We start from the raw sequence: 13219 nt of genomic DNA, 5'->3' as shown, positions 1-13219 counted from the left end.
CAAGGTTGTCCTCAGCTACACAATGAGTTTGAGGCCAGCCCCAACTACATGAGACACTGTCTAAAGTAAAAGGCGGTCTGGGGAGATGGCTCAGTGACTATAGCCCTTGAACACATATGAGGTCCCAAGTTTAGATCTCCAGAACCCAGGGAAAGCTGGGTGCAGTAGCGGAAGCATCTATAATCCCAGTGTTCCTATGGTGATATGAGAGACAGACAGGATCGTTTCTAGAAGCTCACGGGCGGGCTAGCCTGGTGTACACTGTGGTTAACAACAGCAAGGTGGAAGGTGAAGACTGACACTCAAGACTGCCCTCTGACCCCCACACCCCACTATACACTCCACTTTACACCCCACTATACACCCCACTATACACCCCACTATACACCCCACTGACACTCAAGACTGTCCTCTGACCCCCACACCCCACTATACACCCCACTGACACTCAAGACTATCCTCTGACCCCCCACACCCCACTATACACCCCACTGACACTCAAGACTGTCCTCTGACCCCCCCCACTCCACTGACACTCAAGACTGTCCTCTGATCCCGATACACACTCACTGTGGCACACACACACACACACACACACACACACACACACACCACAAAGATTTAATAAGTGGGGAGGGTTATGTAGTCTAAACTTAACAACAAAAAGCTCCCAGAACCACTGTATTCTATAACCTAAACCCAGCCTCATTTACAGCCGGGGCTTAGCGAGGTCAAGGGCTTAGAATAAACAGCAGGCTGTGACAGACTTGGTGCCAGGACTCAGATGTGCTGATGCCTCGGTCTGGAACTCGTTCTCCCTCACTGCAGATCGGCTCCCAGCCGTCAGGGGCATGGGCATGTGAGGGGTACTGTTTCAGGGATGTGAGTGATACAGCTGGGTGATAGCATCTTCAGCAAGGATCCTTCCTTAATCCAAACCTGCTCCCGAGGTCCAGAAAGTACACTGCGTTCTGCTGAATGCCAAGATTAGATGTTACGCGCAAGATCACTTCAAAGTCTGAATTCAAGTGACTCGACTTTATTCCACAGCAAGTTCACTGAGAAGGCTTATTTCATCCAGCCATTCTTGGAAAGAGATTATGGCCATGGTCTGTTGCTTTAAGCACATACCATTTCCCTCTCGATTAGGTAACCGAATCCACTACATTTATTGGGCTTGGTTCCTGCCAGTTCCAGGAGGACCAGGAAAAAAATGCAAATGCCGATGTTTCCCCAAAGTTAAAAGTACATGAAACACACACTCTTTATCAGGTCTTGTTTCGCCCCTTTGATCAGCTGTCAGAAACTATCTTTCCTCGGGGGGGCAGGACTGGGCAGTGTCAGTGCACACTCGCTGCCACTGACAGGTGGTAATAGAGAGGGTGCGAGCCCCGGCCCCGGCGGGCGGCCCTGCCTGTGATAACAGCCCCAGCACAGAGGTGATAACCGTTAGTAAACACTCCGGCAGCCGGTGCCTCCATACATCAGCAAAGTGGGCCTGATAATCCTGAACTCTCTGACCAGACAAAGGCCCCTGGCTGGCCGGCTGGGATTTATATGTGTGGCAAGGGTCACTGCTGGCTCCTGAATTTCATCAGGCAACTTTGGCTTTGATTTATTTCTCACCTAATTGTGAGGTAGGTTCCTGCACAGGGAGAGCAGACAGCATCTCCAGAGGCACCCCCCCCCCCCCCAGGAAGGAGCCTGCCTTGAGAGTGTGGTCCTTGCAATCAGTTTATCAGGTGGGGCCTCAGCATGGAGAGCTGCCCTCCACTGAACAGGGTTAGGATGGGGGTCTGGGGAACCAGGCAACGGAAGTCGGGGGTGGGGAAATGAGTGCCCCTGATTCTTAAAGAGCCTAAGCTGAACTAAAACCATGTACTAGCATGAGCCAGGGCCACAGCTGACACTCCAATGTTAGCAACAGTTCCCAGGAGTGTGTCCCCAAGAACACCCAACTAAGGACAGAAGCTAAGCTTGCAGATCTATTCCTATTAGTAATGTTGGGAAGGTGCCTCTAACTAAGCTTTGTCCATGTTTGAGGTGGCAGCCATGACCCTTGGGAACTGATGGGTAAGCTAGTCTCTGCTCCTGTCTCAAGGAACCAAGACACTTAACAAGGTTTCCTGCTGAAGGCTGAGCTCCTGTATGTTCACAAGAGAGGATCCAGGGCCACATCCTCACTGTTGTTCCAAAGAACCAGCCTGGGGCACCTAAGCTTAGTGACAACAGAAGAAAAGGTGGTCACCTTTTCTCTATTTACTTAGCTTTATTTTAGAGCCTGGAAACCTGGGAATGGAGTGACCACTCTCATGTCACAAGAGCAGAGTGCCTGCCACTAAAAGGGTGTGGGTATATCGTGTTTAGAGGTCAGGACAGGAAATAGGAAACAGGGACAAAAGGACTGAAGTCAAGTCAGGGAGAATGAAAAGAAATCAGAAGTTGTAGCAAGAGGAGTTTGAGTAAGAAATGGAACAAACAAGAAAGGTTTGGGGTGGAGGGTGCAGCCACAGACGGTCTTGTTTTTGAGATAGGCTCCTTCTATGGAACCCAGGCTTGTCTTCCCCTGGCAACCTTCCTGCCTCAGCCTCTTGTTGGTATAGACAGATATGTGTCACCATGCCCAACTAGTACATAATATATGAAGGGACAAAGTAATAGGTGAAAAGAATCATGAGTGGGTGTTAAGAGTGGAGACCAGAAACCGTTCTGGGTTAAAACACACACACTAAACCAAGGCAGGAGCCTTAGACCCTCACCCACCACAACTCACGCAACCTCAGAGCCTCCATGGGGACTGAGCTAGGTAAAAGAAAGCACCTGGCACGTGAGTGCTCTGCGCCTAACAGGGGTGTTTGTGGACATGTTACTACCATGGGGTGGACCAGTGGTAGAGTTGCTGCAAGGCATGCAGGAGGCCCTGGGTTTGAGTCCTGGCACTGAAAGTAATAGTAATAAGAACTATTTTTTTCTTTCTTTCTTTCTTCTTTTTTTTTTTTTTTTTGTTTTTTGTTTTTTTTTTTGTTTTTCGAGACAGGGTTTCTCTGTTTTGTTTTGGAGGCTGTTGTCCTGGAACTCGCTCTGTAGACCAGGCTGGACTTGAACTCACAGAGATCTGCCTGCTTCTGCCTCCCAAGTGCTGGGATTAAAGGAGTGCGCCACCAACACCTGGGCAATAAGAACTATCTTGATGATGACAATAAGGCCAAGTAAGTGGCCTTTTGCCCCTGGAGGTGACACCATACATTTTGGCCATCACAATGGTCCCGAATTGTAGTATGGGTATGGCCTTCATGTAGGGGAGTTGAAACATGGGGAGCTTGAGCGACCCATCTGGAGTCTATAAATGACAGACCTGGAACATGTCTCTTGATTCTTAGTGTGGAGCTCACCCTGTTAGCTCCCATGGTGCTTCCTTCAGTGGCACCTGCTGTGGAGAACATGCATATGTAAAAATCACCTCTGTCTACCCTAATGTGTGTTGAGAATGCCTGTCACCTTCCACCAATGCCTTTCAAAAGCCTGCCCACCCCAAACCAGGCCATGTTCCTTGTGGTAGTGTAGTCACAATGATGATTCACCCTGTCAACTTGGTGGCACTCAGAACACAAACCAATAGCTCCAGTGTCTCAGCAAGGGCACAGCTAAGAAGCTGTGGGCAGGCTACTAGAGACCCCAAGTGTGCTCAGCAAAGGGGCCCTTTTCCTCACCATTGCCCTGAGACGCAGAGAGGTACCTGCCTCCCTCAGCCTGCTAAGCGGAGGCCCCGAGGAGGCTCCCATGCTCGAGTGAGAGCAGGGCACCAGGAACGCAGGGATCAGCAAGCACTGGGTGGAGAGGCTAAGCCCTTGGAGGACGAGGTCACTTCGTGCACTTAGGAACTGCCTATCTTGTCAGTGTTGACAGAACAGCTACCCTTCATTTGACTGGCCAAGAGACACTCCCTCAAACAGGGAATGTTTGTGTCCCATTATGGAGACAGGACTGTTTCAGGAGGCCAGAAACTGCTCACCTAGAGCAGGCTATTTGCAGAGCCCAGGGAACACGTGCTTAGCAACCAGGGCCTGCTGCTGAAGATGTTTACAAGGTCCTCTCATGCCAGCTGCTCCATCTGACTCACACATTCATCAAATATTGATTAGTGTCCACTCTGATATGAGTCAAGGCTTCTTCGGAGGAATGAGGAAAGACCGCGAGGGGGAAAGGCGCTGAGTTCACAAAACTCTGGGATGCAGCAGCTACTAACATCTGAGCTAGAAAGACAAAAGGTGACTGGTTTTAACTGGTCTTTTTTTGGGAACTCTTCCCTCTAGGGTTGCCTCCTACCCCGTTATTGTCTAAATCTCATTTTCTAAGGATGAGTTCAAGTCTGATCTGCTCAAGGAAACTACCCAAGGGCAATAAACACAAACTCCCAGACTCTGACAGTGACTTTATCTTTTGCAACGGAGCTGGTGAAAGCTATGAATTTACCAATAAAAGTGTATGATTGGGTCTGAAGGTACATTTCAGTGACAGGGTGTTTTCCCAGCTTGCTTGATGCTTTATATTCAACACCCCCCCATACAGAGAGAGAGAGAGAGAGAGAGAGAGAGAGAGAGAGAGAGAGAGAGAGAGAGAGAGAGAGAGAGAGAGAGAGAGAGAGAGAGAGAGAGAGAGAGAGATATGTAGGGCTGGGATGAATTATATAAGGCCCTACATAAGGGAAAAAGCAGTATGTTTACACACCGAAAATTATACAAGTAATTTCAGAGTGTTTAGGGGTGGATTGAAGCATGTGGACTCAGGCTAATCTGGGGACCCTATAGATCATCCCCATCCACACCCCATGCTGTTCACATGCTCCGCCTTCCTGTTAGTTTGGAAGTTGCTGAGGATTTGGATTCCTCTAGAGTTGAAGGAGTCCAGACTTCATCGGTCATGCTCACCTGAGAAAGATGACAGTCATTTCAGTCAACAGCCTCTGGACTGAGTGCCAGAGCCTGAGCATCTAGGGCCAGGATAGGCAGAAAACAGAACTAATATTAAAAAGAAGGAGGAAGGGATAAGATGGCAAGTGACCAGAAAGCCACAGCGGTCTCCCTCTACTGCTTTCAGCGCAGTTAGAGTTGCAGACTCTGGGATTTGGACAGAACCGAGCCTGTGGGGCCAGGGGTGGCCCAGGGAGTGCCTTCAGGTGGGCTTCCTGAATCCCGACTCCTTGCTTGGAATCCTGGGAAAGTCACTCTTCCCAGGTTCTTGGGTTTCACAAACTCACTAAAGGTATGCTGTGGCATCTGGAATGCTGGCAGTTTGGGTAACCAGTGCAGAACACATGTTCTGCCTTTATGTACTACTGTCAAAGCGGCCAGGAGGCCCTGGGTAGAAGTGAGTGGGGCAGATGAGATTCTCCTTTTTGCTAATTTTATCTAACTACTCTCTTGCTATTTGTGTCAATTAGATTCATCCAGGATTGAAGTTTGTTGAAAAGCTGCTGTGGAAAGATTCTAGCCACCAGAGAGAAAGACCACACACCAAACACAGAATCTGGAATAGACAATGCTCCTTGAGACACGCACCCTATGGAATAGACAATGCTCCTTAAGACATGTGCCCTTCCAGGTAAGTTCACTGCAATAAAGATGGCATGACAATTAAGGGCCTAGCCACATGCAGGGAGCCCCGAAAGCCTCCCTGCCTCACTCACCAGACAGACTTCACTGAATTGTGCTGAAGCCCTGTGCTGTGGGGAACATGCCATTCTCTACTCTGCAGGTTAAGTTATCGTGAGCACAGCCGAGGATGCTAGCTTCACCTGGCACACTGGCCAGTTTTACGTGTTAACCTGACCAGGCTATAGGATGTCCAGTACCTGTAAAGCATTCTCATTGTTTCTGTGAGCCAGGAGCAAGATGTCCCTCCCTCACCAATATGTGTGGGCACTGTCCCACCAAGGACCTGAGTCTGATACAAAGTGGAAGAAGAGAACATGTGCTCTCTGTGAGCTGGCCTAGTGTCTTCTCTTGCCTTTAGAACTCGGTGTTTCTGGTCCTCAGGCTTTTGGACTTGCAGACTTTCCTGAGTAACAATGAACTCCCCAGACTCCATAATCATAAATTAATTCCCATAATAAGTTTTGTCTGTCCGCCTGCGTGCCTGCCTATGTAAACTCCCATTGGTTCTATTTTGCCAGAGAACCTTGATTACTAGTTGGGTTGTGTCCCCAAGCACATTTCTAACATGTCCGTAGTATGTTATGCTGTGGAACAATATTTGTACACTGTAAATATGTATTACTCTCATTGTTAATAAAAGAATTGACTGGCCAATAGCTGGACAGGCAGAGGTTAGGCAGGATTTTCAGACAAAAAAAAAAAAGAGTTCAGGGTAGAAGGCAGAGTCACTAGGAGATGCGGAGAGAAGCAAGATTAACATGCCATGCTGAAAAAAGGTACTGCCACATGATAAAGTGAAGATAAGGAATACGGGTTAATTTAAGTTGTAAGAGCTAGTTATTCCCGGGCCTAAGCTATCCACAGAGCATTTATAATTAATATTAAGTCTCTGTGTAGTTATTTTGGAGCAGCTGATTGGCAGTCCTGACAAAAAACTCTGCCTACAGTGTTATTTATGACAGATTGGCTCATGTTAGAAGGTAGGTAGGATGAGAGGATATGATGATTTCGTCTTTTCCTCTTGACTTAACTTCATTTGCATGCTGCACAACAGTGTTTTGATCTACATAGGAGATGGTGGTCCATGAGTTAAAGGAACTGCACAGTACATCACCAAGTGACATCAAAACCATCCCCACAGTCCAATGCATCATGTACAGGTCTGTGGGGATGTCAGTGAAAACACATCCGTTACGCTTTCAGTTATACAGAAGCATGATGGAAGCTCATGCCTATAAAACCAGCATCCAGGAAGCTGAAGCAGGAGGACTGCTATGACTTCTTGGCTAATCAAGGCTTTAAAACAGACCCTGTCTCAAAAAAAAAAAAAAAAAAAGAAGAAGAAAGAATAGACCCTTTCTCGAGGGGAAGGAGAGTGAGCTGGGACTGACATGGGAAGCAAGCTTGTTTCTAATTTAAATATATAATAAAAAGTATATTATATAAAAAGAATAGACCCTTCCTCAAAAGAATGAAAAGGGTGGTGGGTGAGACATGCTCAAAGTGTATTATATACATGTATGAAAATGTCCTTATGTAACCCAGTACCATGCACAATGAAGATACAGCAAGGGGAAAAATGGTTAAAAATAGTACTCACAGTTATGTGCAGTGCGATACTTAGTAGTGACAATCATCAGCTGTTACTATTTTATGTATCATTGCTACCTTAGAGAGCATATTCCCTTTACTTATAAAAAAGTTGACTGTCCAGCTATGCTGGGTTCTGCATGCAGCAGTTTCCCATAGTTTGCGTTTACTGTATCTCTTATTCTAAGAGACATCAGCAGCACTGCATGCCTGCAATCCCTGTACTTGAGTGGTGGAAGCCAGAGGATCACTATGCCTTCCAGGCCTGTCTGGACTACATAGCAAAATCCTGCCAGCCAAAAAGACAAAGAAGGGGCGGGCAGAGACAACATCAAGTGAGTGGTTTATATATGCTATTTAATTTTTACAAGTAGACTTAGGATGGTCATACAATTCACCAGATGATAGACACGTTTTTCAGAATCTACCCGCTCAATACATGACAGATCACTGTATGATCCACACCCCCAGACAGACGTGTTACATAGCCAAGGGGCTCCGCCTGACTCCAGCTTTCTGTTATGACTCCTATGTTTGTATGTATAACACACATCTATTTTAACTCAGATTACTTAATGATTTATGACAATCATTAAACCATGGTAGTCCCATATGCAATACTTGGCTGTGTGAAGTTTGGGCTATGGCCATGAGGTTACTTTGGAAAGACCTAGTCTTCCAGATTTGGAAGTGAAGAAAAGAGAAAGAAAAACAAGCAAATAAACAAACAAAAATACTATCATGGTAAAGAAACACCTGCACTAACCCTGAATGTCAGGAGACACTCACTGCCAGGTGTGATGGTGACACATCTTCCTGTTTTCAAAGGCCCTTAGAGCCACCATGAGAAAGGACAAGTCGCTGGTCAGACTCTTGGACAGGCCTGCCATGTATGGTCAGGGTATGGGGTGGGGTGGGGCTGAATTAAACAATGGGACATTAACAGGGGAATTGTTGAACAGTGCCAAAGGCACTAAGCATTTCATGGTGACTTAACACAAATGGGTCACTAGGACATTGAGACTACTTTTATAATGTGCAACATCAGTGACAATGCACATGTTAAAATTAGAAGAGAGATTATGAGTCAAGATGTTATAATCAGAACTCTGCCCGCAACTTTCTTTGTTACTATAGGCAAGGCCATCTGTCCCTGTGGGTATCACCATATCAGACATAAGGGAGTGACTCCCACCTAAGGGATTCCCATTGGCACTAATGGCTTCAATGTCACTGTCAATAATATACTAACGGAGCAACAGTGAGATGATGTCTGAGCTAACTTAGGGTAATAGCTACCAAATCTCATTTCCTACAAAGCAGATAATATAACCAAGCAGCAACAGGACAGCAATCTTTTTTTTTAAAGGCACATGATAAGTTGAAGACCTGGGTTCAAATGACAATTCCTGTTACTTTCTCACTTTGTAACCTGGGGGAAGTTATTCCCCCGCTGGTGACCTTGTAACCTTGCCTACTCCAGTGTCCCACATTCCCCTTGGCAGACACATGTTCAGTCGCAGACTCCAAACATGACCTCATTTAGAAAGTCTTTGCTCAGTGGGCAGAACAACTGCCATACAAATGTAAAGATCCGAGCTGCATGCCTTTGTAATCCCAGCACTCCTACACAAGAAAAAGGAGACAGAGACAGGAAATGCCAGAAGGCTCACGGGCCAGGTAGTCTGGCAAGCAATGAAAGGCCCAGTCTCAAACACAATGGCATGTGAGGACTGACATCTGAGGTTGTCCTCTGACTGCTACAAGTGTGTTGTAGCTTGGAACTGCTTACACTTACACTTACACACACACACCCTCTGACACACAAAGACTAACAAGAAAGAAGGGTTTCAAGATCACGCTGGATTTAGGGCTGTTGTCTTTATAAGAGAAAGAGGGAGATCACAGATACAGAGGGAAGGTGACCATAGAGAGACAGATAGAGGGACATCAGTAGCCACCAGAAGCTAGAAGAGGCAAGGCAGGGTTCTCCTCTGGGACTTGGGAAGGAACATGACCCTTCTAGAAATACAAGAGTATACTTTTCTCTTGTGTTTTGTTCTATTCTGAGACAGGGTCTCACTATGAAGCCCTGCTCAGTTTGGAACTCACTATGTAAACCAGGCTGGTCTCAAACTCAGACACCTACCTGCTTCTGGAACTAAAGGGCTAATGTGAATGAATGATCAGATAGTGTAAGAATGAAGAAAGAGAAAACGTTGGGAGGCCATTGTTATGAACTGAGATCTTGCACCAAGCCCTGGAAAGAGCAGAGTACATCAAATGGTGCCACTCATGACAAATGGCACACGATTAAACCGACTGTAGGAAAGTAGACAGATCTCAAAGCAGACGAGTTTTTCCTGAAAACAGAACACTCCAATCTGCTTGAGTCAGCGTAATAATCCATATGACCTTGATGAAACAATCTTTTAATCCTTAAAAGAAAATAAAGGAGCCTTTAGCTACTCCATGGTCACCAACCAGCTTCCCCACTGTTGTCTCCTTGCCAACTTACAAAACCCTCTGCAGTGACACCACCCTCGAGCTATTGTTCCCATCTGTAAAAAGGAGAGGCTCCCATTCATAAACTGTAAGCCAAAATCAATTCAACTTTGTTTTGTTGTTGTTTTCGAGACAGGGTTTCTCTGTAGATCTCTGGCTGTCCTGAACATCAATTAAACTATTAACTGAACTTTGTTATAATGCTGTGTTTAGACAAGTACCTTGTGAACTAGGTATAGGGCCCACAAAGAAAATGACTTCATGGCTTCGTGAGCAGCTGTGTTGGGGGAGCATCCTGTGGAAATCCTGGGAAGTAAAGGGAGTGTGGGGGGCTCTCGGGTGAGAAAAGTAGCTTGAGGAACAGTCTTGAGGCAGGCAGTGGGCACGTCAGCCCCTGGCCTGGAAACCCCACCATTGAGGAAGATCTGTTGATGTGTGAGGGGCACAGCAGAAGCCTTGGGTGGGGAGTTAGAGCACACGGTGGGTTTGTGTACCCCACTTCACTGAGGCTATCTTCTGGGGCTCAAGAGGGTAGAGTGGCTCTAATGAAGGTTACTTCTCTTGTACCAATGGTCCCCAACACCTGAGGGTGGGGACAGGAATTCCAGCCCCCCCCACTTTGTTTTATTTTGGTTTTTTGAGACAGAGTTTCTCTGTGCAACTGTCCTGGTTGTCCTGGAACTCTCTCTGTAGACCAGGCTGGCCTTGAACTCACAGAGATCCATCTGCCTTTGCCTCCCCAATGCTGGGATTAATCAATGCCACCAGCCCCCACCACCTCCTTTTGAAACAGGGTCTCACTATGCAGCCCTAGATATGCTGGAACTCACTGGCTGCTCTTCTAGAGAACACAGGTTCAATTCTCAGTACCTACACGCATGTACACGCACGCACGCACGTGTGTGCGCGCACACACACACACACACCTAGTTCTAGAAACAAATTAAATTAACAAATAATAGAAACTTAGGACAAAACATTAAACATGACTGTCTCTAGGTAAGCTGGATTATATGAGACACGTCTGTTATTTATTTCCTACCATTTTACATGTGTTTTCTGTAGCTTTTTGTAACCAGGGAGAAAATTGTCGAAGAGAAAAGTGGCTTGAAAACAGATCAGGAAGCTGCTGAAGCATGTGAAGAGGGCCTGGACCTGCTCAGTGGCCTCCCTGGCAGTGCCTGCACAAGGCCTGACTCAGTAGGGGGCAGGTGAGCTCGAAGCTCTGCGGCTGACACTTCTCCCAGTGGCCACGGCTGGCTGCACGCGATGTTGACTCACCCGTGTGTACACACATTATTTCTCTTTAAAGTGTGTCAGGAATGTGATCCAACTTGCACTGAAGAAACGGTTCTACCTCTGTGCAGATTCCTATGCCAGATCAGAAAGGGCCAGAAGAACGACTCTGGAAGGAGTCTCTTTGAGAAGCCATTTACTTGTGTGCCTCCTGCCCCAATCCTCTCAACAAACAGGGCACAGCTACCAGGGAAACAGTCTTTGATGACCACCCAGGAATGCTTGGGCCCCATACACACCACTAGGTCACCAGGCAGAGCCCCTGTGGGTCTGAGACTAGAAACCATTAGAGCCCCAACAGAGATAGTTCCCACTGGCTCTGCACTCAGTCCTGGGCTGCGGAGAACAGGAGAGCTATTTTCCTTGTTGATCTGATCCGCTGCTGAGGTGGAGGGCCAGTGTCCACCAGGCACCTTGTCACAGGTTCCTACAGCAAAGCTTTGCTGCACAGATTCAGGAAGTTAGCATTCCATGGATAGGAAAACTTCACAGTTGAGGTCTGAGATCAGAGGGATATCAAGAAAGGAAAAGAATAGGCATTTGCTAAGCCTGTGTGGGACTGACAGACACAGGTAGCTTCTTTATGTAGACACTATCCCATTCAAAGGACACCTACAACTCAGGATGATGCTGTGACCTCCAACTTATAGATCAAAGAATGGAGGCAGAGAGAGGTAAACGATGACAGCGTGAGTTTATGGCCAGGGGTTCCGACTCGGTGCTCCTACAGTCAACACCAGTACTTTTTCCCCAGTGAGACTTGTGATTGGATTCAGTTTGACACAGCCTCATTTGGCAGCAAGTGCCTCCCACTGAGCCGATCCCCTAGCCCTCCATTCCTGAGTTAGGTGGTCCTTTCAGTTGGGCAGTGGGAGTGTGGTTTCTGTCCTCCACTGCAAAGCCCATGTGAAGTGTCCAGCTGAGAACTCTGAAGTCAAACTGGGGGCCAAGAAGCCTTGTTTCCACTACTCAAGAAAGACGTTCAAAAATCAGTAATCGGGCCGGTACGATGGCTCAGCAGCTAAGGTGCTTGCTGCCAAGCCTGACCTAATGCCTGGGGCCCATATGTAGAAGGAGAAGACTGACCTCTACATAAGCACACTGTGACATCTGCTACTCCCCCAAATCAAACGTAAAAAAAAAAAAATCAGTGTGTAACCAGCACCCACAGACACTGGCGGCTTGTCCTTTAGGAGTATGTTTGATGCCTGACCCTCTTCTCCGACAACTCTCAACTCCTCAGGTTGTCTACAGGCCTGGCTTTGCAGGGCCTGGATGCTGCCTGACCTGAACGGTTTTCAAAGGCCTGGGAGGGAGAGTGGGCAAACTGGCTCTCAAAACGGAGTAGAGTCATTTTCTCCTGTAAGCTTGTGGCATGCTTGTGAAAAGGAGAGAGGAACCTGTTCTGCAGGGAGCCGGAGGTCCTCCATGCTGCTGAAGGGGCTGTGGCGGACTGTTTAGTTACCTAACTGTAGACTTTTAAAACATGGTGTTCTTGGCATGAGGGTACATGCCTTTGATCCTCTATATAGTGAGTCCCAGGATATCCAGGACTATGTAGAGAGACCCGGTCTCAAAAAAACAAACAAAGATGGTCTGTTGCTCAGGCTAGCCTTGGAACTCCTGGGCTCAAATGATCCTCCTGCCTCAGCCTCTCATATACTTAGGACTACAAACCAGCATTATTTTCGTCTGTAGTGTGGTCAGCTTTCCCTAATCGGAACCCATCAATGCTCTTACTCTGAGTGGTAAAACAGAAGCAGACCTGGAGCTAGGAATGCCGTTTAGCTGGTGAGGCACTTGCCTAGCAAGCATGAAGCCCAGAGACTGATCCCCAGCCCAGCATAAACAGACTTAGTGGCTATGCCTGTAATCCTAGCACCTGGGAGCAGGAAGATGAGAGTTCAAGGTCATCCTTGGCTGCTTATGGAAATTTGAGAGTCTAAGGCTAGTCTTGGCCAAAGATCTTATTTCAAAACCAACCAGCAAGCAAGCAACAAGGGAAGCAGACACTGAGAGGCAGAGGGCTTTGGCCGAAGGTCTGGCCTGACCTGCTATTCACTAATCAAGTGCAGTACAGTAAGTAGAGCAGCGCTTTACTTCTGAGCCTGCAAGTGGGTGGCGCCAGGGCCTGTGCAGGGATAGCCACAGGCAGCACTGTTTGCAGAGGGGAG

The 13219-nt window shown here is 47.3% G+C and overlaps 1 protein-coding gene and 1 long non-coding RNA gene across 19 annotated transcripts in view; one reads left to right on the top strand and one right to left on the bottom strand.

The window, feature by feature from the left end:
* The window catches only part of Bcas3 (BCAS3 microtubule associated cell migration factor), a 478038-nt gene that overhangs the window by 25158 nt on the left and 439661 nt on the right, over window positions 1-13219 (bottom strand). The window lies entirely within an intron of this gene.
* Window positions 1-13219, top strand: part of LOC110342176 — a 52914-nt gene that overhangs the window by 32364 nt on the left and 7331 nt on the right. For 3 of the 6 annotated variants that reach the window (XR_005878368.1, XR_005878367.1, XR_005878364.1), the window contains exons 3-5: window positions 5441-5601; window positions 7433-7579; window positions 10815-10960. This is a non-coding gene — a long non-coding RNA (uncharacterized LOC110342176). The remainder of the gene's footprint in view (window positions 1-5440; window positions 5602-7432; window positions 7580-10814; window positions 10961-13219) is intronic. The other 3 variants (XR_005878365.1, XR_002384180.2, XR_002384181.2) reach the window with 3 other exon arrangements.

The sequence above is a fragment of the Mesocricetus auratus genome, unplaced genomic scaffold, assembly GCF_017639785.1.
Source record: "Mesocricetus auratus isolate SY011 unplaced genomic scaffold, BCM_Maur_2.0 Super-Scaffold_100007, whole genome shotgun sequence".
Lineage (NCBI taxonomy): Eukaryota > Metazoa > Chordata > Mammalia > Rodentia > Cricetidae > Mesocricetus > Mesocricetus auratus.
Note: the sequence above shows the minus strand (reverse complement) of the source record. Positions and strands in the feature narration are given on the sequence as shown.